Raw genomic sequence first — 26,625 nt, 5'->3', positions numbered from 1 at the left:
TATTTATGTAAAAAATATACACAATGGAACCAATCTCACTGCAAATCCAGTATATTATGGGCTAGATTAAGGGTTAAGCGCAAATTTGCGCTTACGTGGGCACAATATTTGCATTTAACTTGGCAATATAAGAGCACGTAAATGTGTGCTGGTATTACAAGTAAGGCACAATACGAATGCGAGCAGGCGTTTGCATTGCTGGAAGCCACGCGCTCAACGGAGTGCACTTCCATAGCCTCCAATGGGAGCCCTTGTTTTCATGCTGACAGCCGCACACAAACACCTTGTGCAGATCAGGGGGCAACTCACACAGCATTGGGCAGCAATAAATAAATATATATGTATATGCTTATATACATATATATTTATGTGTTTATATGTGTATATACAGATCCCCATTGACTCATTTGTAAAGGCATTTTAGGTGCACAATTTAACCCCTTATAACTGCTTGGTGCAGTTATTTTATTAAAAAATCTAAATGATCATATATTTATATTATGTTACTGTACTGTCCTTTTTATTTTGGGGGCAATTGTGGCAAATTTTCATTGTTTTGACCTCTGGTTAATTGCGCTTAGCACAAAGTGAAAATTTGAGCTTATGGTTGCATTATATAGCCCACTTGTAATGGCTGATTATATAACGTGCATCTGTTAGACTGCAAAATTCACCCCTTTACGGGGCGCATGTTAAGATAGCGCCACACTTGTAATCTAGCCCTATATGAGGTAAGTGAGTGATATTGTTTGGCATTTGACAACGGTAATGTTTACAGCCCAGGTTTCTCAGCCTTTTTTGTAGTAAGTGTCAGTACAAGCATACATTGCTGTTCCCAAGTGCCTCCAACTTCAATACATAGATACCATTACGTTAAAAATAGGAGCAATCATTCATACCCCAGAATGTGACTAATTTATTTTAAGGTACAATTTTACTGAAGGCAAATGCAACAAATCTTTGGAAATATTAGATCTTTTATAGAAAACACACACACCAAATATGTAGCTCCTATAATATTGTGCCACTTATTCATATTATTACAATTCTGCATCTAACATCCATTACTTACTCAGCTTATCAGGCTAATATCATTGTGGCATATACTGTATGGGTATAGCTACAACTTTTCCAGGGCACATTTCATCATGGCATGTTAGGGGTTATTAAGGGTAGAAATGAAAAACAGGATTTCTGTGATACATTGAATATTTACGTTAGTTTCACAGGGCAAAAAAGAAAGAAGAAAGGGCAAGTACAGCAGTACCCCTTATCAAAGCTCCAGGTACCAATAGGGTATATGTAGCACAGTGTGAGACCCAAGGCTTTACAGTGGGGTTTCATCACCTGAGCTTTTTATAGTTATAAAAGCAGCATGAAAGGATTTCAATACCTATCTATCATCTATCCTATCTTATCTATCTATCTATCTATCTACCAGGTAAGACACTTAACTTGACAAAACAAATGATAAATAAAGAAACATTCTTCAGAAATCATTCTCCCACATATTTCTCCTTTGCTATGTAAAATGTACAATGTATATTTAAAGTTTTAATACCTAATCTTTTAATAAATGATGATGATACGCCGCCACTATACTAAACTATTTAACCCCCTATCCCGCCGCAACCCTAAATAAAGTTATAACCCCTATCCTGCTGCTCCCCCGACCCCCCTGCCGCAACCTAGATAAAGTTACTTAACCCCTATCCTGCTGCTCCCCGACCCTGCCGCAAACCTAAATAAAGTTATTAACCCCTATCCCGCAACTCCCCGACACTGCCGCCACTAAATAAACGTATTAACCCCTAAACCTCTGGGCCTCCCACATCTACCTACCACTAACTAAACAATTAACCCCTAAACCGTCAGCCCACCACATCGCCATAAACCTCAAATTAAGCTATTAACCCTAAACTAACAACCCGCTAACTTTAAATTAAAATTACAACCATCCCCTATCTTCAAACTAAATTTAAACTTACCCTTAGATTAAAAGAAGCCTATTTTAAACTATTAATTAACTTACCCATAACTATTATACTACAATAAATTAAACTACCAATTAAATAACCTAAATTACATATTAAAGAAAACCTAACCCTACTGAAATTATTTAAAAATACAATTAAACATTATTAAAAGTACCTAAATTACAGAAAAAAACAAACCACTAAGTTACAAACCCCCCCCCCCACTAAATTGCGAAAAATAAAAAACTACGTTATAAAAAAAACTAGCCTACAATAAACTACCAATGGCCATTAAAAGGGTCTTTTGTGGGGCATTGCCCCAAAAATATTAGCTCTTTTACCTGTTAAAAAAATACAAACCCCCCCCAGTAAAACCCCACCCACCCAACCAACAACTAACCCTCCCCTATCCTAAATAACCTAAGCTCCCATTGCTCTGAAAAGGGCATTTGTAATGGACATTGCCCTTAAAAAGGCCTTTAGCTCTTTTACATGCCCATACCCTAATCTAAAAATAATGCCCACCCAAAAAACTCTTTAAAAAACAAAACCTAACACTAACCCCCCAATGAAAACTTACAGTTCTTGAAGTCCCGCTTGAAGGATCTATTCGGAGCCGGAGAAGTCATCATCCACTGATTTTTTTTTCTGACTTGCAGCTTGATTATCACTCCAGGGCACGGCTCACTGGGGACTAGATTACAGGTGGACCCGCTATTTATCGCTCTCCTCTTGCACGTTAACTCTGCTAGAATACGTTTTTTTTGAGCGTGGTATGTGTATTTTAATTTGAAAGTAAAAAGTTTTAGCAGAAGCATTAACCCCACACATTCAAAAAGCCAAATTTGAAATATCACTAATGCATTAACGTATTCCCCCATAGACACTCTACTCTAATTTTTCATAGGATTTTTTTTTTTGTAATTTAGATTTCTTTCATGTAATTGGCAAGAGTCCATGAGCTAGTGACGTATGGGATATACAATCCTACCAGCAAAGTTTTCAAACCTCCAAAATGCCTATAAATACACCCCTCACCCACACCCCCATTCAGTTTTACAAACTTTGCCTCCTATGGAGGTTGAAAGATCCCCAAAGTTGATGGGGCTATTTCTACTCTTGCTAAACGTACCACTATTCCTATGGAAGATAGTACTTCTTTTAAAGATCCTTTAGATAGGAAACGTGAATCCTATCTAAGGAAAGCCTATATTCAGGTCATCTTCTTAGGCCTGCAATTTCTTTGGCTGATGTTGCGGCTGCATCACTTTTTGGTTGGCAGAATTTAGCACAACAAGAATTGGATTCTGACATATCTAGCATTGTTCGCTTACTGCAACATGCTAGTCATTTTATTTGTGATGCCATTTTTGATATTATCAAAATTGATGTTAGATCCATGTCTTTAGCTATTTTAGCTAAAAGAGCTTTATGGCTTAAATCTTGGAATGATGATATAACATCTAAGTCTAGATTTATTATCTCTTTCTTTCCAAGGTAATAATTTATTTGGTAGCAACAGCTCCCAAGAATCTTTTCAAAGGTTCTAGGTACCCTACTCTCTGTAATCAGAGAGCAGGGTATTCGGTGTTTTCCTTATTTGGACGATATCTTGGTACTAGCTCAGTCTTTACGCTCTGCAGAATCTCTCACAAATCAACTAGTGTTGTTTCTTCAAAAACATGGTTGGAGGATCAATTTACCAAAAAAAATTCTTGATTCCTCAGACATGGGCCACCTTTTTTAGGTTTCCAGATAGATTCAGTGTCTATGACTCTGTCTCTAACAATCAAGAGACGTTTGAAAGTGGTTTCAGCCTGTCGGCACCTTCAGTCTCAGTCATTCCCTTCAGTGGCTATGTGCATGGAAGTTTTAGGCCTCATGGACTGCAGCATCGGACGCAATTCCTTTTGCTCATTTTACACATGAGACCTCTCCAGCTTTGTATGCTGAATCAATGGTGCAGGCATTATACAAAGATATCACAGTTAATATCCTTAAATCCCAATGTTCGACACTCTCTGATGTGGTTGCTTTCATTTGTTCAGCCAACCCTGGACTGATGATCACTACAGACGCAAGTCTTTCAGGCTTGGGGGCTGTCTTGGGGATCTCTGACAGCGGGTTTGGAAATCTTAAGAGGCGAGATTTCCAATCAATATTTTAGAACGTGCAATCTCAGAGCTCTTCAGTTTTGGCCTCTGTTGAAGAGAGAACGATTCATTTGCTTTCAGACAGACAATATCACAATTGTGGCATATGTCAATCATCAGCGTGGGACTCACAGTCCCCAAGCTATGAAAGAAGTATCTTGGATACTTGCTTGGGCGGAATCCAGCTCCTGTCTAATCTTTACTGTGCACTATCCCAGATGTAGACAATTGGGAGGCGGATTATCTCAGCCATCATACCTTTAATCCAGGGGAGTGGTCTCTCCATCCAGATGTGTTTTCTCAGATTGTTCAGATGTGGGGTCTTCAAGAGATAGATCTCCATGGCCTCTCATCTAAACAATAAACTTCCCAGATACCTGTCCAGGTCCAGGGATGTTCAGGGGGAAGAGTGGATGCGCTGACACTTCCATCTTCCTGCTTACATTTTCCCGCCTCTATTTCTTCTTCCAAGATTGATATCCAAAATCATCATGGAGCAACCGTTTGTGTTGCTGGTGGCCTCAGCATGGCCACACAGGTTTTGGTATGCTGATCTTGATTCGGATGTCCAGTTGCCAACCTTGGCCACTTCGTTAAGGCCGGACCTACTGTCTCAAGGTCCGTTTTTCCATCAGGATATCAAATCATTAAATTTGAAGGTATGGAAATTAGAACGCTTTAGTTACTAAGTCATAGTGGTTTCTCTGACCTCAGTGATTAATACTATGTTACAAGCTCATAAATCTGTTTCTAGAAAGATTATTTATCGAGTTTCGGAAGACCTACATTTCATGGGTGTTCTTTTCATAAATTCTCTTGGCATTCTTCTTTTAGAATTCGTAGAATTTGGACAGTTTCTTCAGGACTGGTTTGCATCAGGGGTTTGTGCACGTTCTCCTTGAAGGGACAAATCTCTGCTCTTTCAGTTTTATTTCACAGAAAGATTGCTAAACTTCCTGATATTCACTGTTTTGTACAGGCTTTAGTTTGTATTAAGACCATTATTAAATCAATTTATCCCTCCTTGAGAGTCTTAATTTGGTTTATGAAGGCGTTACAGGCTCCTCCGTTTGAGCCTATGCATTCTTTGGATATTAAACTACTTTATTGGAAAGTGTTGTTACTTTTGGCCAATCTCTTCTGCTAGAAGAGTTTCTGAGCTATCTGCTCTTTCTTGTTGAATCCTCCTTTTCTGATTTTGCATCAGGATAGGCGGTCTTTGTGGACTTCATTTAAATTTTTACCTAAAGTTGTGATTCTAACAACATTAGTAGAGAAATTGTTGTCCCTTCCTTGTGTCCTAATCCTAAGAATTCTTTGGAAAGATCTTTACATTCTTTGGATGTGGTGAGAGCTTTGAACTATTATGTTGAAGCTACTAAAGACGCTACTAAAGATTTCAGGAAGACTTCTAGTCTATTTGTTATATTTTCTGGTCCTAGGAAAGGTCAGAAGGCCTCTGCTATTTACTTGGCTTCTTGGTTAAAGCTTTTGATTCATCAAGATTGCCTCATTTTTAAAGGCCTATGTGGAAGCCACAGCTCTAGCTAGAATGAGCTGTAATCCTTTCTGGAGGCTGCTGGCCAGCAGTCTCATAGGCCTAAGCGGATTATGCTTTTTTAGCCAAAAAGAAAGAGAGGTTGCGAAGCCTTTTGACCTCTCCTCTGTCCAGAGTAGACAACAAACAAAAGTAGATGTTTGACGAAAATCTTTAGTAGCTTGTAAGTAAACTTTAAAGCTCAAACCACGTCCCAGATTGTGTAATAGATGTTCCTTCTTTGAAGAAGGATTAGGACACAAGGATGGAACAACAATCTCTTGATTGATATTCTTGTTAGATACCACCTTAGGTAAAACCTAGGTTTGGTACGCAGAACTACCTTATCCCATATGGAAAATCAGATAAGGAGGAATCAACATTGTAAGGCAAGATAACTCAGAGACTCTACGAGCCGAGGAATAGCTACCAAAAAAAGAACTTTCCAAGATAAAAGTTTGATATCTATGGAATGAAGGGGTTCAAACGGAACTCCCTTGAAGAACCTTAAGAACCAAATTTAAGCTCCATGGCGGAGCGACAGGTTTAAACACAGGCTTGATTCTAACTAAAGCCTGACAAAGGATTTCATGTCCACTAGATCTGCATACCAGGTCCTGCGTGGCCACGCAGGCGCTATCAATATCACTGACGCTCTCTCCTGCTTGATTTGGCAATCAGTCGAGGGAGCAGAGGAAACGGATGGAAATGCATAAGCCAGGTTGAAAGACCAGGCGCTGCTAGAGCATCCTATCAGCGTCGCCTTGGGATCCCTGGACCTGGATCCATAACAAGGAAGCTTGGCATTCTGGCGAGACGCCATGAGATCCAGTTCTTGGTTTGCCCCAAGATGAATCAATAGTGCAAAACACCTCCGGATGAGTTCCCACTCCCCCGGATGAAAAGCTCTGACGACCTTAGAAAATCCGCCTCCCAGTTCTCTACACCTGGGATATGGATAGCTGAAAGGTGGCAAGAGTGACTCTCTGCCCAGCGAATTATTTTTGAAACTTCTAACATCGCTAGGAACTTCTTGTTCCCCCTTGATGGTCGTGATGTTGTCCGACTGAAATGCTGATGTACCTCAGAGTTTCTAACTTGAGGCCCAAGCCTGAAGAGCCATTGAATATCGCTCTCAGTTCCAGAATATTTATTGGAAGGAGTGTCTCCTCCTGTGTCCCATGATCCTGAGCTTCAGGGAGTTTCCAGACTGCACCCCCCCAACCTAAAAGGCTGGCATCTGTTGTTACAATTGTCCAATCTGGCCTGCGAAAGGTCAAACCTTTGGACAGATGGACCCGAGATAGCCACCAGAGAAGAGAATCCCTGGTCTCTTGTCCCAGATTTAGTAGAGGGGACAAATCTGTGTAATCCCCGGTCCACTGACTGAGCATGCATAGTTGCAGCGGTCTGAGATGTAAGCGTGCAAACGGCCACTATGTCCATTGCGCTACCATTAAGCCGATTACTTCCATGCACTGAGCCACCGAAGGCGCCAGAATGGAATGAAGAACACGGCAGGAATTTAGAAGCTTTGATAACCTGGACTTCGCTCAGGTAAATTTTCATTTCTACAGAATCTATCAGAGTCCCCTAGGAAGGAAACTCTTGTGAGTGGGGATAGAGAAACTCTTTTCCTAGTTCACTTTCCACCCATGCAACCTCGAGAAATGCCAGTACTACGTCCGTATGAGACTTGGCAATTTGGAAGTTTGACGCCTGTATCAGGATGTCGTCTAAATAAGGGGCCACTGCTATGCCCCCGCCGGCCTTAGGACTGCCAGAAGCAAGACCCCCAGAACCTTCGTAAAGATTCTTGGGGCTGTTGCTAATCCAAGGGAAGAGCTACAAACTGGTAATGCCTGTCTAGAAAGGCAAACCTGAAGAAACACGATGATGATCTTTGTGTATCGACTGTGAAGATACGCCATCTTTTAAATCCCACTGTAGTCATATATGACCCTCCTGGATCATAGGTAGGCTGGTACGAATGAGTTTCCATTTTGAATGATGGAACTCTGAGGAATTTGTTTAAGATCTTTAGATCCAAATGGTCTGAAGGTTCCCTCTTTTTTGGGAACCCACCAAACAGATTTTGAGTAAATACCCTGTCCCTGATCCTCTCCTTTGGAACTGGACTGATCACTCCATAACATAGGAAGGTCTACGTAACAGTGTAATCAATGCCTCTCATCTCATATCTGGTTTGCAGATAATTGTGAAAGGGAAAAGAAATCTCCCTTTTGGGGGGGAAGCTTTGAAGTCCAGAAGATATCCCTGGGATATAATTTCCAACGCCCAGGGATCCTGGACATCTCTTGCCCACACCTGGGCGAAGATCGAAAGTCTGCCCCCTACTAGATCCGTTACTGGATAGGGGGCCGTTCCTTCATGCTGTCTTAGAGGCAGCAGCAGGCTTTTTGGCCTGCTTACCTTTGTTCCAGGTCTGGTTTGGTCTCCAGACTGTCTTGGACTGAGCAAAAGTTCCCTCTTGTTTTGCATTAGAGGAAGTTGATGCCGCACCTGCCTTGAAGTTTCGAAAGGCACGAAAATTAGACTGTTTGGCCCTTGATTTGGACCTGTCCTGAGGAAGGGCATGACCTTTTCCTCCAGTGATATCAGCAATAATCTCCTTCAAACCAGGCCCGAATAGGGTCTGCCCCTTGAAGGGAATGTTAAGCAGCTTAGATTTTGAAGTCACGTCAGCTGACCATGATTTAAGCCATAGCGCCCTGCGCGCCTGTATAGCAAAACCAGAATTCTTAGCCGTTAGTTTAGTCAAATGAACAATGGCATCAGAAATAAAAGAATTGGCTAGCTTAAGTGCTCTAAGCTTGCCAAGTATGTCATCCAATGGAGTCTCTACCTGTAAAGCCTCTTCCAGAGACTTAAACCAGAACGCCGCAGCAGCAGTGACAGGAGCAATGCATGCAAGGGGTTGTAGGATAAAACCTTGTTGAATAAACATTTTCTTAAGGTAACCTTCTAATTTTTTATCCATTGGATCTAAAAAAAGCACAACTGTCCTCGACAGGGATAGTAGTACGCTTTGCTAGAGTAGAAACTGCTCCCTCCACCTTAGGGACTGTCTGCCATAAGTCCTGTGTGGTGGCGTCTATTGGAAACATTTTTCTAAAAATAGGAGGGGGAGAGAACGGCACACCTGGTCTATCCCATTCCTTATTAATAATTTCTGTAAACCTTTTAGGTATTGGAAACACATCAGTACACACCGGCACTGCATAGTATTTATCCAGTCTACACAATTTCTCTGGCACTGCAATTGTATCACAGTCATTCAGAGCAGCTAAAACCTCCCTGAGCAACACGTGGAGGTGTTCAAGCTTAAATTTAAATGTAGAAATATCAGAATCAGGTTGTATCATCTTTCCTGAGTCAGAAACATCACCCACGGACTGAAGCTCTCCTTCCCCAGCTTCTGCATAATGTGAGGCAGTATCAGACATGATTCTTAAAGCGTCAGTATGCTCTGCATTTCGTCTAACCCCAGAGCTATCTCGCTTACCTCTAAATTCAGGTAGTCTGGCTAATACCGCTGACAGTGTATTATCCATGACTGCCGCCATGTCTTGTAAAGTAATCGCTATGGGCGCCCTAGATGTACTTGGCGCCATTTGAGCGTGAGTCCCTAGAGCGGGAGTCAAAGGATCTGACACGTGGGGAGAGTTAGTCGGCATAACTTCCCCCTCGTCAAATTCCTCTGGTGATAAATTTTTTAAAGACAGAATATGATCTTTACTTGCTTAAAGTTGAAATCAGTACATTTGGTACACATTCTAAGAGGGGGTTCCACCATGGCTTTTAAACATAATGAACAAGGAGTTTCCTCTATGTCAGACATGTTTGTACAGACTAGCAATGAGACTAGTAAGCTTGGAAAACACTTTAAATCAAGTTAACAAGAAATATAAAAAACGGTACTGTGCCTTTAAGAGAAACAAATTTGAAAAACAGTGAAAAAAGGCAGTAAATCAAACGAAATTTTTACAGTGTATGTAATAAGCTAACAGAGCATTGCACCCACTTGCAAATGGATGATTAACCCCTTAGTTCAAAAAACGGATAAAAAACCCGATATAGACGTTTTAACAGTCACAACAAACTGCCACAACTCAGCTGTGGCCCTACCTTCCCCAATAAACGACTTTGGAAAGCCTTTGAGCCCTTTAGAGATGTCCTATAGCATTCAGGGGACTCCTGAGGGAAGCTGGATGTAATTTTAACTGCGCAAAAAAGGCGCTAAATAGGCCCCTCCCACTCATACAACAACAGTGGAAAGCCTCAGGAAACTGTTTCTAGGCAAAATTTAAGCCAGCCATGTGGAAAAAACATAGGCCCCACCCCAATAAAGTTTTTCACCACAGCATATTAAAAACGATTTAAACATGTCAGCAAACGTTTTATATTGCAAATATTATAAGGGGTATTACCCCTGAGAGTAAGAATGATACCAGTCGCTATTAAATCACTGTATTCAGGCATAACTTACATTAATCCGGTGATCAGCAGCATTTTCTAGCATTTCCATTTCTAGAAAAAATTGTAACTGCACATACCTCATAGCAGAGTAACCTGCACGCCATTCTCCCGCTGAAGTTACCTCTCTCCTCAGACATATGTGAGCAACAGCAATGGATCTTACGTTACAACCTGCTAAGATCATAGAAAACTCAGGCAGATTCTTCTTCTATTTTTCACCACTCTCTCTTACTACCTCCATGCTTGTTGAGAGTTGGCAAGAGAATGACTGGTATGGCAGTTTAGGGGAGGAGCTATATCAACAGCTCTGCTGTGGGTGTCCTCTTGCAACTTCCTGTTGGGATGAGAATATCCCACAAGTAATGTATGATCCGTGGACTGGATACACTTTACAAGAGAAATGGCTGTTATTTATTTTTATCCCTCCCTCTCTAGTGACTCTTGAGTGGATTTCCACATCTTGGGTATTGATATCCCATACGTTCTAGCTCATGGACTCTTGCCAATTACATGAAATAGAAAAACACAATGGCCTAGATTTAGAGTTTGGCGTTAGCCGTGAAAACCAGCGTTAGAGGCTCCCTAACGCTGGTTTTAGGCTACCTCCGGTATTTGGAGTCACTCAAAAAAAGGGTCTAACGCTCACTTTTCAGCCGCGGACCTTTTTCCATACCGCAGATCCCCTTACGTTAATTGCGGTATCCTATCTTTTCAATGGGATTTTTCTAACTCCGGTATTAGTAATCGTGTCTGAATGTGAGCGTTAGACATCTAACGACAAAACTCCAAGCCGCAGGAAAAAAAGTCGAGTAGCTAAGAGCTTTCTGGGCTAACGCCGGTTCATAAAGCTCTTAACTACTGTGCTCTAAGTACACTAACACCCATAAACTACCTATGTACCCCCTAAACCGAGGTCCCCCCACATCGCCGCAACTCGATTAATTTTTTTTAACCCGCTAATCTGCCGACCGCCAACTACGTTATCCTTATGTAGCCCCTAATCTGCTTGCCCCTAACACCGCCGACACCCTATATTATATTTATTAACCCCCTAATCTGCCCCTTATCTGCCCCCCACAACGTCGCCACCAGCTACCTACACTTATTTAAGCCCCTAATCTGCTGACCGCCAGAAGCGCCGCACCTACGTTATCCTTATGTACCCCTAATCTGCCTGCCCCTAACACCGCCGACCCCTATATTATATTTATTAACCCCTAATCTGCCCCCCTCCATCGTCGCCTCCCACCTGCCTACACTTATTAACCCCTAATCTGACCTGAGCGGACCGCACCGCTACTATAATAAAGTTATTAGCCCCCCTCCTCCGATCCCCTCACCTAAACCCTAAATAAATAGTATTGACCCCCTAATCTGCCCTCCCTAACATCGCCGACACCTAACTTCAATTATTAACCCCTAATCTGCCGATCCGGAGCTCACCGCTATTCTAATAAATGTATTAACCCCTAAAGCTAAATCTAACCCTAACACTAACACCCCAATAAATTAAAATATAATTTTAATCTTAACGAAATTAATTAACTCTTATTAAATAAATTATTCCTATTTAAAGCTAAATACTTACCTGTAAAAATAAATCTAATATAGCTACAATATAAATTATAATTACATTGTAGCTATTTATAGGATTAATATTTATGTTACAGGCAACTTTGTAATTTTTTTAACCAGGTACAATAGCTATTAAATAGTTATTTACTATTTAATAGCTACCTAGTTAAAAATAATTACAAAATTACCTGTAAAATAAATCCTAACCTAAGTTACAATTAAACCTAACACTATACTATCATTAAATTAATTAATAAAATACCTATAATTACCTACAATTAAACCTAAACACTACACTATCAGATACATTAATTAAATACAATATCTACAAATAACTACAATGAAAAAACTAAACTAAAGTACAAAAAATAAAAAAGAACTAAGTTACAAAAAATAAAAAAATATTTACAAACACTAAAAACATATTACAACAATTTTAAAACTAATTACACCTACTCTAAGCCCCCTAATAAAATAACAAAGACCCCCACAAAATAAAAAATGCCCTACCCTATTCTAAATTACAAAGCTCTTTTACCTTTCCCAGCCCTGAACCAGGGCCCTTTGCGGGGCATGCCCCAAGAAGTTCAGCTCTTTTGCCTGTAAAAAAAAAACATACCAATACCCCCCCCAACATTACAACCCACCAACCCACCTACCCCTAATCTAACCCAAACCCCCTTAAATAAACCTAACACTAAGCCCGCCTGAAGATCATCCTACCTGTCTTCACCTCACCAGGTATCACTGATCCGTCCCTGGCTCCAAAATCTTCATCCAACCCAAGCGGGGGGCTGGCGATCCATCCATCCGTGATTTAATTAATGTATTGATAGTGTAGTGTCAGGTTTAATTGTAGGTATTATAGGTATTTTATTTAATTAATTTAATGATTGTATTAGTGTTAGGTTTAATTGTAACTTAGGTTAGGATTTATTTTACAGGTAATTTTGTAATTATTTAACTAGTTAGCTATTAAATAGTATAAAACTATTTAATAGCTATTGTACCTGGTTAAAATTAAATACAAAGTTACCTGTATAAATATTAATCCCTAAAATAGCTATAATATAATTATAATTTATATTGTAGCTATATTAGGATTTATTTTACCAAGTAAGTATTTAGCTTTAAATAGGAATAATTTATTTAATAAGAGATAATTAATTTCGTTAGATGTAAATTATATTTAACCTTAGGGGGTGTTAGTGTTAGACTTAGCTTATAGGGGTTAATACATTTATTAGAATAGCGGTGAGCTCCAGTTGGCAGATTAGGGGTTAATAATTAAAGTTAGGTGTCGGCGATGTTAGGGAGGGCAGATTAGGGGTTAATACTATTTATTATAGGGTTAGTGAGGCGGATTAGGGGTTAATAACTTTATTATAGTAGCGCTCAGGTCCGCTCGGCAGATTAGGGGTTAATAAGTGTAGGCAGGTGGAGGCGACGTTGTGAGTGGCAGATTAGGGGTTAATAAATATAATATAGGGGTCGGCGATGTTAGGGCAGCAGATTAGGGGTACATAGGGATAATGTAAGTAGCGGCGGTTTACAGAGCGGCAGATTAGGGGTTAATAATAATATGCAGGGGTCAGCGATAGCGGGGGCGGCAGATTAGGGGTTAATAAGTGTAAGGCTAGGGGTGTTTAGACTTGGGGTACATGTTAGGGTGTTAGGTGCAGACGTAGGAAGTGTTTCCGCATAGCAAACAATGGGGCTGCGTTAGGAGCTGAATGCGGCTTTTTTGCAGGTGTTTTTTTTCAGCTCAAACAGCCCCATTGTTTTCTATGGGGGAATCGTGCACGAGCACGTTTTTGAGGCTGGCCGCTTGCGTAAGCAACTCTGGTATCGAGAGTTGAAGCTGCGTTAAATATGCTCTACGCTCCTTTTTTGGAGCCTAACGCAGCCTTTATGTGGACTCTCAATACCAGAGTTATTTTTATGGTGCAGCCAGAAAAAAGCAGGCGTTAGATTTTCGGGTCGTTACCGACAAAACTCTAAATCTAGCCGAATGTATGTAAGAATTTACCTGATAAATTAATTTCTTTCATATTTGAAAGAGTCCATGAGGCCCACCCTTTTTATGGTGGTTATGATTTTTTTGTATAAAGCACAATTATTTCCAAATTCCTTTGTTGATGCTTTTTACTCCTTTCTTTATCACCCCACTTCTTGGCTATTCATTAAACTGAATTGTGGGTGTGGTGAGAGGTGTATTTATAGGCATTTTGAGGTTTGGGAAACTTTGCCCCTCCTGGTAGGATTGTATATCCCATACGTCACTAGCTCATGGACTCTTGCCAATATGAAAGAAATGAATTTATCAGGTAAATTCTTACATAAATTATGTTTTTTTATTTTTTTTCGTAGTGTTAGGTTTTTTAAATTTGTAATTTAGATATTTTAATTGGTAGTTTTTTTTATTTTATTAGAATAGTAAGGATAGGTTAATTTATAGTTTAATGTTTAGTTTATTTTTATTTCACAGGTAAGTTTTTATTTATTTATTTAAATAAAGTTATATTGTAATTTTAATTAAAAGTTAGGGGGTGTTAGGTTTAGGGGTTAATAGTTTAATTTAGTGTTTTGCAATGTGGGGGGGCTGGCGGTTTAGGGGTTAATAGGTTTATTTAGTGGCAGAGATGTGGGAAGCTGAAGGTTTGGGGTTTAATAACTTTCTTTAGTGGCAGCGAGGTCGGGGAGCAGCCGAATAGGGGTTAATTGCTTTTATTAGTGGCGGCGATGTCAGGGGCGGCAGTTTAGGGGTTAATATTTTTATACATGGGCGGTGATGTCGGGGAGCATCAGAATAGGGGTTAATAACATTATTATAGCGGCGGCAATGTCGGGAACGGCAGATTAGGGGTTAGTAACTTTATTTAGGTGTCTACGATGTCGGGGGGGGGGGCGGATTAGGCCTGTTTAGACTTGGGGTTTATGTTAGGGTGTTAGGTTTAAATGTAACTTTTTCCCCATAGACATCAATGGGGTTGCGTTACAGCGATCGCCATTCTGCACTTCAGGTGTTGTTGTTTTTTTGATGTCTATGGGGGAAAGCGTGCATGAGCACATCTAAGCAGCCCTTGGCTTTTGTGCAGTATGGAGCTTAATGCCACCATATCACACGCACAAGGAGGCTTTTGAGAAATTTGTAATGACAGCTCAATGGGGGGTGAAATAACACAACTTTTGTTGCTTTCGTTTCGCACTCTGTTTAGCGCAAAACTCGTAATCTAGGTGATGGTGTATTTATATATAGTTGCTGTCTCCTTTCTAAATCTTCACTCTCTCTCAGCACTGTCACATTCTTTTTCTCTTAACTGTCTTCTACTCTCTGAGGGAGCAGATCTGAAGTCTCATTTGGGGATGGAGCTGACAGAGTGGGTGTAGGACAACGTTGTGGGTACTGGGCGTACAAAAAGGTTTGGGTCTATTTTGGTAGTGTAGCTGATTGGATGTTTTAGGGCCAACAGACAGATTTTATGTGGGCATTGTACTTACAGAGCAGCTTCTGTATTAGTGCCATTCTGATCTGAGCTCTGATTTGAAAGAAAAAAAAAATCATACATCAGCATCATAGTATTATTCTATTCGATTCGATTTTCCGAATTACGGTAGTAACGAATCTACCGAATAAATCCGAATTAGTTCTGATTTATTCGGTAGATTTGGATGGCCATGGATTACACTAGTATTGTACAGTATATTAGGTTATATCACTCTGCTATGGGTTACACCTATTATACAGTACATACCCTGAGGGTGGGGGCCCAGCTTAAAAAAAAATAATAAAAAAAAAAATTATAATTTTTTTTTTTAATAAAAAACGTTAACCTACCACTGCCTGCACTGATATCATGTGAGTGTGACATGACTACAGGGGTTAGTGTTTCTGTTTTACCCATTGGTGTTTATGCGTGTGTGCAGGGCCGCCATCAGGGGGTGACAGGGGTGACTCCTTTCAGGGGCCCAATGGGCCAGGGGGGCCCCATGAGGCAAGAACTATTTTGGCAGCCACCAGTTGGTACTACAGCAGAGTGCTAATTGAGCATGGGAATTGTTATTACAAGGAGTAAAGTATTAGCATTTGGGAGGATTTCTGAGTGTGCACTAAACCACTATGCACATACACATTGTCTGTTCCTTTTTAGGACATTTTGACCTTACTACTAATTATTCACATCTTTCTAAAGACTTTGAGACTAACAAGACCTATCCGGAAGTCACCAATCTACCGTTTAACCTTTAAATTATTGTTTAGGCAGTTCAGGGCCCTTCCTTTCAGCCACTGCATGCTGTTGTCATAATTTAGTTGTCATCTTCCTTTACAAAAAGATAATCAGAACTCCATATTTTGTTTTCTAAATCTCATTTTTTCACAAAACTGTAGTTTACCTCATTACTTGTCAGGTCAATGTAAACAAGTGCTGAGTGTCTGTGTCTGAGTGTGTTTCTTTGTGTGTCTGCTAGAGTGTCTATATGTGAATCCTTATGTGTATGAGTGTGTCTGTGTGTTTGTATGTTACTACCTTTACAACAATTCCAATTTAAATAGACACTTAAGAATAAAGTGCATATACGTTTTAGTCACTTGGTCAAAAATTGCACGTCAAAGGAGGGGGCCCTGATCAATGGTTAAGTCAGGGGCCCCAAAATTTCTAGTGGCGGCCCTGTGTGTGTGTGTATGGTGTGTGTGTATATGTATGTGACTGTGTGTGTATTTATGCATGAATGTGTGTTTGTGTAAGTTTGTCGAACCAGAAAATTACAGACCTTGTTACTACAGCATGGGGGGCAGGGGGTAAACAGTGTCACTATACAGTACACTATACAGTACCACTATATACAGTATGGGGGGTGGGCCATGTCACTGACTACTGTGGTCACTTTATAAAGTACTTGGTAGGTAGGGTCAGGCCAGCCATCTCACCGGCAGATTACAGACTGTGTCACTAACTTACTATATACAGTACTGAGGGGTTAAAGAGTGTCACTATATATAGTAATAGGGGGTGAGACCATCTCACAGACTGTGGGCTCAGGGTACCTCCTTTTGCAGACATGTAATCTGATTCACATTTTTTTCTGTGTTAAATGTAAAAAAAAATGTATTAAATTCACCTTTTTTTGGAGGGGGGAGGGGTGGTGGTGGGGCCCATTCTTAGATTCTTGCACCTGGGCCCTGTGGTTTCTAGTTACGCCTCTGTTGCACACCCAAATTTTATAATCTAGTGGAGACTCTGATACAAGAGACTTGTAATTTAATGTACTTATTTGAGAGATTTTTTCCAAAATCCATAGGAAGGGTTTGGGTGAACTCCAATGCACCAAGGAACAGATTTCTTTTAAAATTAATTTTATATGGGTATGTAGGCTTTTTATATTCAGCACAATTCATTTGCAGCTTTATTTGCTTGATTTTTGCATTTTGTTTTGTGTCAAGGGGCCTCACATTTGAGCCTTACCTAAGCCCTCGCTAACTCAAGAGCCGCCTCTGGTGCATTTAGGGGTTCACCTACATTATACATTATAGTCTATGATAGGGAAACTGTTCCTAGATATTTCCATGGTATTCAATAATGACATTACTATGCAACTTAGCAATATTGACAAATGGTATAGTAGTGGCCTTTTTTTCAAGATATAGAGAGTTTAATATTGCATTTTGTGACCACATTGATGAAGTTACATTAGTGTCAGTATATTTTATTTTCTTACCCTAGTTCAAAATGTATGATGTAGCGTTTTGTTTACAGGTAGATATATATTTTATGTGTAAACACGGTGCATTGACTCTTGAACCCTTCTCATTGTATTCCTAGTCTCTAAAGAATTAGTTCATAGTCTATGATATTTGTTAATTTTATAATTGCATCTTACGAGAGGCCATATTCTCTTCTAATTTATCATTCAGGTGTGATTTGGGGATCTCCTAACTGCTTTGTAGATGTGCTTACTAGAGATTGTACTTAGGTAAGATTGTTACTTCATATCTTCAACCTTCTAGTAATTGTATTTAATATGGCTCAATGTGCAGTATGTAGAAGGGCAAGTTACTAGAAAAGTCTTAAAACATTGTACTATCTTACCAAGTGTTATTGTTTGTTTTCTATTTCTGATTTATTAACAGGGGTCCCTAGATGGCCCTCATTCTATAAAACCCTACTTTTACATTTTTTCGTAATATGCTTTGAGGTCTATGAATATTTTAGGATGTAAAAATAGAGGATTGTTATGATGTTTTGGGGCAGTCTTACATACCTAAGCGTTATGTTCTGATTTTTTCTCTGTATAAGAATCATTAGTTAATGCTGTTATATATAAGTGGAGAGCTAATTTATTGTGCGATAAATAGCCAGCTATTAACCAGAGATCAGATCTCAGGTTCATTTTCCAAAAGGGCCCCAATTGCCCCCAAAGTTTAGTCTACTGTGCCTTTTAAAAATAAATAAATAAATAATAATAGTTTTTTTTTGTTTTTATTACAATCTATGGGGAACCGTGTGCTCCCTGTAAATATATATGTATATGCTTACATACATATTTATGTGTTAATATGTGTATATACACATACGAACACATCAATATACTGTATATGTCTATATTCATATATGATAACAAGACTTCCTATGGAAGCGCAATCTCGTGAGCGCAATGCTTCCATGCAATGTGAATGCGAGGTCGCGTTTGCATTGCACCTAGCTTGTAATACCAGTGCACATTTGCGTGCGCTGGTATTACTAAGTAAAGCGCAAATATCGCTTTCATGAAAGCAATATTTTGCGCTATATTTGTAATCTGGCCACTAATGTTGATCTTATACTTTTTTAAATTTGTTTTAGAGTTTTTATTGAGGTTAACAGAAAAAAGTACAGACAATATGAATCATTATTTGGCAATGGTTCAAGTTACAAAGCCTGTACATTAGCATTATACAGTTGTAATCAAAATGATTCAACCCACATTGCAGGTTTATTGTCAAAATATACAAAATTTTAGCTGTTTGCAATAAAAAAAATGAAACAAAAACAATTGAAATAGCTCAACACAACGAATGCTTCAAGTGATTTCCCCAAATTCAACTGAAATTGCAACTTTTAATGAATTCTGTAGTCTCAAAATTATTCAACCCCCAGAATAGAATCCCTCACAACAGCACAAATATGCAAAACAGGTGTTGTCTCAAGCACACCTGATGCAACTAATCGAGGGCTTCATTAGTTGCACCAGGGTGTGCTTGAGCTAGAACAATATAAAATAACCTTAAATGGCTAGGGGTTTGTTGAGTGTCACATTTGATTGCATGTTAGAAATATGGCTAAGAGTCAAAAGAATGGTCCAAAAAGTTGGAGAAAATAGATCTTCCCCCTACACAAACAAGGAAACAGGATACAAAAAGATAGAGAAGGCACTTAAATGTTCGAGAGACAACGTGTGGAAGCATAGTTTGCAAGTTCAAGGTTAAAGGAACAGTAGTTATCAACTACCTGGATGGGCAGAAAAAGGAAGCTATCAACGTCTGCAACCTGATTTCCGAGAAGGCAGATTGAGAAAAACCCTTGAGTGACCTGCAAAAAAACCTTCAGCAAAACTTGGTGGCAACAGGCACTGAGATTTCAGTTTGTACAGTAAGGCGCTTACTAAACTCAGAAGGTTTTCCATGCCAGAACTCCAAGATGTACAACCCACTACTGACACCAAAAAGCACAAGAAAAGTCAGCTCCCAATATATGTTCAAAAACATTTAAATATGCCACAGAAGTTTTGGTATTCTCTTCTGTGGAGTGATGAAACAAAATGGCAATTTTTCGGCCCAATGGATCAGTGGTATGTCTGGAGGAAGAAGAATGAAGCATACGGTAAAAAGAACACTCTGGGGTAGATTTATCATACCCCGGACGGACATGATTCGCTACAGCGAATCATGTCCACCCTGCATTGCTAAATGTCGACAGCATACGCTATTGGCATTAAACATTGCACAAACAGTTCTGGTGAACTGCTTGTGAAATGCCTCCTTCTGAAGATTCGCGACCAATCGGCTGCTAGCAGGGGGTGTCTATTAACCCGATTGTATACGATCGGGCGGATTGCTGTCCGCCACCTCAGAGGTGGTGGACGAGTTAAGGAGCAGCTATCTTAAGACCGCTGCTTATTAACTCCTGTTTCCGGCATGCCTGAAGGCTTGCACGGAAACGGCTGTATACGGGCCCCATTCGGGCCGTGATAAATCAGCCCCAGTGCCTACAATTAAGCATGATGGTGGCTCAGTGATGCTCTGGGGCTGCTTTGCATCCTCTGGCACTGAAGCCTGCAGCATGTGGAAGGCAAGATGGATTCATTGAAGTATCAGGAAATCCTAGGAGAAAATGTCATGCCGTCTGTGAGGAAGCTGAAGCTTGGGCGCCATTGTACCATCCAACAGGACAATGATCCCAAGCATACCTCAAATTCCAACAAGGCTTGGTTGCAGAAAAAGTCCTGGAAGATTCTACAGTGGCCATCAGAGTCACTTGACTTGAACCCCATTGAACTTCTCTGGTGTTATTTGAAGAAGGCAGTTGCAGCACGCAAACCCATAAATATTACCGAACTGGAGACCATTACTCATAAAGAATGGACTAAGATTCCTCAGGAATGCTGCAAAAGTTGGTGTCTGGCCATTCATCTAATTTGCAGCAGGTCATAACAGCAAACAGTTGCACTAGTAAGTACTAAAGATGCTTGCCATGAATGCGTTGGATTATTTGAGGACTGCAGAAATCATTAAAAGTTGGATTTTCAGTTGAATTTGGAGAAACCACCTTTAAGCATTAGTTGAGCTATTTCAATTGTTTTTGTTTGATTTGTTTATTGCAAAACAGCTGAAAGTTCTTTAAATTTTGTCAGTAAACCTGATTTGCAATGGGGGGTTTGAATAATTTTTGATTACAACTGTTATATACACAGTAAAAATGTGAAAGCAAGAGTTCTGCCATAATCTTAGCTATGTGTGGCAACTATTGATAAAAAAAAAATCCAAAAGAAATAGGTATAACAAGGCCAAATATATCCAAAACACGCTGGCTATAGTCCAATAAAGTTAATTGATTATGATAATTGCATATCCAAATTAACTGAAACTTCAAGATAGTACCTACTGAACAACAGTCTTACCAAACTAAATGAGTAGACAATATAGAGCCCCTAACGTATATAATAAGCATATGTGTAATCTATGGTCTGACTTCAGGGTGGAACAAACATTATAACAATAGTTGCTAATATCCAATGCAATGATCCCGCTGTGCCTAAAGCAAACAGTCCTACCTAGCAATACAATTAGGTCACTAAGGAGCTGCTGTTCAACAAGTTAAGTATAATAGAGCACGTGGACTTTGGAAAGGAAGTCTCATAAAATAAATAATAATCTAAGCATATTATAATATCAGATGATATACATCAGTAGATGTTTTTTATGGGATGTTTATGGAAATCGCTTCATCATAAATACTTTGTAAAGTGAGATATTCTAAAAACAATATAATCAAGGCATAATTGCAGAGAGTATAGAGGTATATGATTACGGTTTTCCAATCATATAACTATAGATCTTATGATGCTACCGATAGCTTATTAGTAAAACAAACTCTGTTCAGCACTAGAGAAAAGACTATATACCCTGGAAATATGAGGATATAAATTAGAAACAAAAACAGGTAAATCCCAATAATACCATTCTGTTTCAAAAGTGACTTGCTTAATTTCCCTATTTATGTCGTGAAATTAGTGAGAGGTTGGTGATATCACAAAAACATACTATGATCAGCTATTTAAGTCAATCATTAATCTCTGTACTAATAATTTGGAATGCCTCCATCTTTATATCTATATAATATAGACTTATTAGACCTGTTCCTTTTATAAATTTAACCCAAGGTTTGCCAGGTGTTATAAGTATAAGTATACTGTCCCAAAAAGATTGACCTCCATGATATCCGAAAAAAAAAGGCTTCATGCACTATGAGTTCTATGTGGAAACCATAGACAGAAATAGTTAAAGGGACATAAAACAGTGCAAACTAACATAAGTTTCTAAATATATAATGCAGCCAAAGCGTACCTGCAAAAAGGTTTCTATTTTAACCCCATTAACCCCTTTTATTCCGGCATAGTTTTGTTTGCTGCAAGCTCCCCCCGGGCATTTCCATATATTAAAGGTGCTATCCAGGCCATAGCTTCTTCAGAATGCACTTGTGCACATGCACGGTAGGGGGCAGAGTCACATGGCACCTGACTAAAGCAGTTCACGGTATAATGCTGAAGCTTTTATTATCCCCATGAAAACGAGCAAGCCTCTTGGCAACAAAGAATAGCAGTACCTGCTGTCCCTCCTCAAACCTCCTCTGCTTGCATAAGTAATTATCCTCACAGGCACACTTTGTTATATGATAGCAAAAGGTTTGGACAAGGACACTGATAATGGAGGTGGAGCAAGCTACACTTGGCAACACTAAAGTTGCAGATTTTTGGAAATTTTATTAAAATACTTAAAAGCTTTTTTCCCCACTTTTTTCCACACACTATTTACCTCAGTTGACCCATTTATAATATGCACATAACTCAAAATGTTTTATGGAACTTTAATTGTCCGTATAATACTTAGCCGATTCTGATTCTCCAGTAAACCAATGCCGCCATTACAGATCTAAAAAAGTGCCTTCCCAAGGGCAACGTGTTGCATTGTGATCCATGTGTTATACCGCATTGAACTCTCTCCAGCAAACCACTTGTTATCTTAAGATCCTTCTGAATTATGAAATCCTGCCCCTCCGTCTGTTGATTACTGGCAGAGTCCATGACATTCTCAAGGAAGCCGACTGCACCTCCTTGGGTAGCTACAATCTAACACCAGACGCCTGATCTATCAATGTCGGGAGTGGATCTCCCTTGCACAATTATGTTTTGGTGGTTCGCTGAATCTCAGAGATCAGATCCAATACCTCGCACTCCGTGGAGCTTAGGAGTCACACCTAAGAACAGCGGGAACATGCAAAGCAAGGATCTGAGTCCAACTCGTCACCACACCTAAGCGGCTTGCTTTGAGTAGATCTGATCTCTGTGCTACACTTGAGCTGACCCAGTTGAGTGGTGGTCACGGTTAGAGCTTCATAACGTGCCATCATCAGGATCTTATCTATGTGGTTCCACTAGAGGATGAGGATATAGGAAGCGAAAATTTCTATTTAGGACATAGAGAACGAATATTCTCTTATATCTGGTTAAACTGGTGGGGGGGGGGGGGTGTTTGAGGGCCTTACTCCTAAATACCGAAGCCAAGCCGTCAGCGGTCCAGCCTGGAGGATCTGGACAAAATGAGGTATAAATTACAAGACTCACACAGTTCACTATTGTTTCCACTACTAAATCAAATAAGAATTGAAGCTGGACAATGAAGAAAAAGCTGATCACACAGTGGAATTTGCAGTCCATTGCTGAGAGCTCCAGTTTAGCAGCCATCTTTGGCCAGTAGACTGGACACATCCCCAATTTATACTCTTTTTGTTTTTGTGTGTGGTGTTTTGTCTGTAACATTTGCTTACCATTCTCTATAAAAGAAATAAAATAAAAACAATTCACAAGAGTTTATTTGATTTAAGATTAGTTATGATGTGGCTGATCCACTTTGAACACATTGTGAAAACAACTTTTGCCTTGTTTTAAAGACTTTATATAGCCATCTTGACCTCGAGTTGTACATTACACTCACTAACATGCAGCAAACACAGTACGCATACATACACACAAACACAAGCACACTCACACACTACTATTACTATTAAGTTACTTTCGAGGTGGGGCCCCCCCCAAAAAAAAAAAAATCTAGGGAGTTAAAGACATTTTGAGGTAAAATATTTTTCTTTTTACATAGAGTTGCTCAGGTGGATATTTTCTGGCCAGCTTTTTTACAGTTATGCTGCATCACTTTCAAGTGATTTAGCATATGGGTATTATGTCTCTTTAGGGGGACCTTAATGTATATATATATATTTTATTGTTGTTTTACAAAAAGGATATTTCATAATCCATTACGCTGCTATACTTTGGAAAAAAAAATTCCTGTTATATTCAATGTTAAATTTCTACCTTATGCTCAGTTTGCATGTTAATAAAAAATCTTTTTCAATAAAAAAATCAAAATTACAGTTCAAATTAAACTTTTAATTGAAGTAACATGACAAAATTAAATGCTAATTTATTTATTGGATGTTTAAAATTGCTCAAAATGATATTAAATAATTAACTCACATGCCAAAATAGCAATAGTTACGTGAAGAAAAGTTGTTTTCGGCAACAATAGACCATCATCATCAATATTGAATTAATTAGCCATCATGTTTTTCTTTTGCTTGTGGCCATGCATCATTTGTTTCCATTAAGGTTTGTGAAATGGGCCTGTTTCTTGTAGTTTTTTGTTTTATTTATTTTTTGGTTTGAATGTGTTTTTTTTAACCATATTTTAACAACCTCTTAATAATTTTATGGGATTGGCACGGGATTGCCTGAGCTATAGGTAAAAGTCCTGGATTATAGGGGATTTTTATGGCTCTATTAAACCCTATGGCATTAAACTGCCAATTCTGCCCATGCAAACCTATGGATCCTGCCCCCTGGTCGTGGCCTCCACCTATTTGACATTGCGCTAGATTATAAATGAAGTGGCAAAAATATTAGTCCGTAGCGTGAGTGGATACATTTTTACTTTTACTTTGAACTTGTAATATTGATTTAACTTGGGCAGTAAACACTGCTCAATAGCATTCATATTTTGCTCTCATGTTAGCAGGTTCAAAGTAAAAAGTTATCACTCGAGCAAAAGTCGCAAGTGTCTATGGGGAGTGCTACTAAACCCTGTTCTGGATTTCGCCTGAGCACTAACATGAATAAAGGTGCACTATGCCAAGGGTGCTATAGCCGAAGGTACGTTAAGAAATAGTTGAAATAGCATCTTTCTTTACTCAGAAGAAATTTTTATTTTTATTGTAAATTTTATATATATATATATATATATATATATATATATATATATATATATATATATATATATATATATATATATATATAATATATATATATATATATATATATATACACTATATATATATATATATATATATATATATATATATATACTCTCTAGTTTCAAAAGAGGGGGCTACAAAATATATCAAGCATTGTAAATAACTTTGTCCCTTTGCTTTTCTCAAAGTTACTGAGCACAATATATCAATAAATAATCAGTGAGTATTGGCACATTCTCTTCTGAGTGAAGATGCTATTTCAACTATATATATTTAAAAAAAAATGGTGTTAACATTCTTTTAAAGGGATATTGTATATGACAAGGCTCAAATGTGTATATATACAGTACTGTGCAAAAGTCTTAGGTCACCATTAGATTTGTAGTTTTAGCAATGGTATAATGACCATATATAATTTTTTCTCAGTATTTTTATAAGAACAGTTAATGCAGACTGCTTGGGTCGGAAAAGGTTTGGATTTCGGAATAGTTTTGGAATATTTGCATCTTTAAAATGGGACAGTGGGAAGAGGGCATGGAACCAAGTGTAAACAATAATATCTTCTGTCATTTAGGCAATATTTACATGTTATAATACAGCTTATACATGTAACTAAAGGTCGTTTTATATAACTTTTTAATACTTTTGTGACTTACAGGCAGGGAAAATAGTAATTTTAGATTTTTTAAAAAAAATTAATAAAATATAAGTGAAAATGTTTGGATTTTAGAATAAGTTTGGATTTTGGAATTCCGGATTTGAGAATATGTACCTTTACAATATGTGTGTACATTTATATGTATGTATATATGTGTATGTATGTCTATGTGCACATACATTCATACAAATATATACATAGACACATACAAATGAACACACAAATAAATGTACACACACTCACACACATATATATATATATATCGTCCAAACACATCAAGAAAGCATGAACTGGTCTTCAGTCAACAATAACTTAAAAAGTAGAAACTTTGTTTCGGAGTAAACAAACTCCTTCTTCTGACATACACGCTTGGAATAAATTTCTACTTTTTAAGTTATTGTTGACGGAAGAGTGCTTTCTTGATGTGTTTGGACTGTGTTTTACCATTATAGCACCCTGGCAGTTGCGGAACATTTGGTGAGAGTGCATATACAATGCCACTTTGTGTATATATATATATATATATATATATATATATATATATACACATAGAGCGAAGCGCACTCTCACGAACGAACAACTAGCTCAAAAACTTGTTAGATTGTTTTATGGCAATTTATCAACTGGGTGCAGCTGCTTTTTAGGCCAGTAATGCTTTTCACAGAGAAAAACCTTCCTGTAGTATATCAGTCTGATCCCGCCTATTATGGTCAGTCCAGCACCGAAATACCAGGCAATTCCTCTTGGAACAAGAAACACAGCAACCCTAGACAATCGTTTAATTGCGCCTTGTCAGTGAGGTGTACCATATTCCTCTTAAGAAAGGGCAACCAGATGTGGAATCTTTGCTTAGTGTCCTTAGAGGAATATGGCTACACCTCACTGACGAGGCCCTTTGAAGGCCGAAACGTTCGTCTAGGGTTGCTGTGCTCCTTGCTGGTTGTTCGTTCCTGAAAGTGTGTGTTTCTCTCTCTCTCTCTCTCTCTCTCTCTCTCTCTCTCTCTCTCTGTCTATATATATATATATATATAAGCGAATTTATTGTGCTTATAGCGCTTGTGTATAGAGTGACCTGTGGCTCCTGTCTAGAGCGGATCCCCAAAGATAGTCCGCAATAGTGCTATGGTGTATATAGGTAGTAAGATAGGAGCGCCAAAAGAGGCAA

This window comes from Bombina bombina, chromosome 5 (assembly GCF_027579735.1).
Source record: "Bombina bombina isolate aBomBom1 chromosome 5, aBomBom1.pri, whole genome shotgun sequence".
Lineage (NCBI taxonomy): Eukaryota > Metazoa > Chordata > Amphibia > Anura > Bombinatoridae > Bombina > Bombina bombina.
This window is presented reverse-complemented; position numbering follows the sequence as displayed.